The sequence below is a fragment of the Notechis scutatus genome, chromosome 5 (assembly GCF_049901735.1).
Source record: "Notechis scutatus isolate UNSWTSFEM ecotype Mainland chromosome 5, rNotScu1.2, whole genome shotgun sequence".
Lineage (NCBI taxonomy): Eukaryota > Metazoa > Chordata > Lepidosauria > Squamata > Elapidae > Notechis > Notechis scutatus.
Window position 1 is genome coordinate 86,185,121 of NC_142013.1, and position 1,893 is coordinate 86,187,013.

Sequence of the window (1,893 nt, forward strand, 5' to 3'; positions counted from 1 at the left end):
CAAAACATTGTTGGTAAATTTGGGCAGTAAACTGAATCTGGGAAGGATGATCTTATTCTTGATTGGAAAAGAAAGCTAACTAATTCGATGATATCAGGGTACCTTGGAAGAAAATCTACAATGCTTCAGTGCCATACTGCCAGCAACAACTTAGTAACTCAAACAAACCAAACCAAAACACAGACCTTAAATGTGAAAAGGGTGCATACTCTGATCTAAAACTATCTTATGTATTTTTTTACTGTTGTTTAATTGTATTAGTGTTATTTTAGAAATTACTTATTTGCTTTACAGAGACCTCAGTGGAAACTTAATTTTAAATTGAATGACTTAGTATATTTTAAAGTGGACTTGATGCAATTGTGTTGGACAAGTTACTTTAAAGCACCTAGATTATCTTAATATGAAGACATTTTAATAATTGAAACACACACAAACATAGCCACTTATCTGTATATAAAGTACATGTATTGAGCCAGATCATCTTCATAATGAATCTTCAATGAATTCACCACCTGCATGACGGTGATAGGTAGGTAAGTGGAAATAATGCTTATGGGGTATTAAAAAGAAGTTATTGAAATGAATTAAGGATGAGGAGCACGAATGGGGTAACACCAGAATTGGTGCCATAAGGGAAAGCCCAGGACATTGCAACCATCTGTGACATTCAGTAATGAAGATGTCCATCAAAATTCTGTTGATGCATCTGGCTGTTGCTTTTACACCATGGGGATAATACCAATCTACTATATCAATGTATAACAGCAAAATGTAAAAAGGCATTTAGAGTTGTTGATACTTGCATTTAACATGCTTTTAAATTATCAGCTTAGTAAAATGTTTCCTCTACTGAAGAGGAACTCAAGTATCACTAAAATTCCATATGCAAATGGAAAGCATGTTCATACATATAGGGGAATCAGTTCTTTGCATATTTTAATAATGAACTTGAGAATCTTCTAAGGCTCATGGTAGTAAGAATAATGGAAAACAGTACAATGGGGAAAAAGATTTGTGATGTAGTTCTGTGTACCATTAGAGACTCAATTCTTGCTGTACATAAGGATGTCAAATCATTGGACTGGGTTTACTTCTTATTTTTACTTCTTATAGTTTACTTACTATTTGTTTACTTCTTAAACAAATCCCAAAATAAGAAAGTGAAGGCTTATCTGATGTGACATACAGTACTTAGAATAGCTAACATTTCATACATAAAATGAAGTATTTTACACTGATAGAATATACAAAGTCCCACATTATTTTGTCTTATTCGATTCTTAATTCCCAACATTGATTGTATCAATGCGCCTATAGACACTTCCTTGGTAGCTAGCAGGCTTCAGTATTATCTGATTTTATTTTTTGAGTTCCAAGTAAAGAATTAAGTTTTTTTAATTTAAAAATGTAATGGCAAACTAGCCTGCCGCAAAGCACCAGCCTCAATATTTATTCTCAAGAAATAAAATATATACAAAGAGGAACTGTTGAAACAAGTCTTTGTGCCTCTACTGTGAGATAACAGGAAACAAAAGACAAGAGGTAAATTAAGATGGATAACTGGGAAACTGAAAGATGCATTTTGGAACAACTTATCAGTTTTATTTGAATAAAAGTGTATTTTTTTAATGACTTGTCACATAACGATAGATATTTCTAGGAGAATCCTGAATTAATCACTTACATATTTGTAGGGTGAATGCAGTCTCCCAAGAATTTAGCAATCATCAGTGCATGCTGTTGCCTCTCTATCATCTAGATATAGGTATAAATAACTCCCTACTTACCCTTTAAAAGAGCTCTGAGACTCTTCCATACTGAAGAACCAGATGATAAGTCAAACACAACAAAGCAGAAGGTGAAAATAATCTTGATTAGAGAAACAAAGTA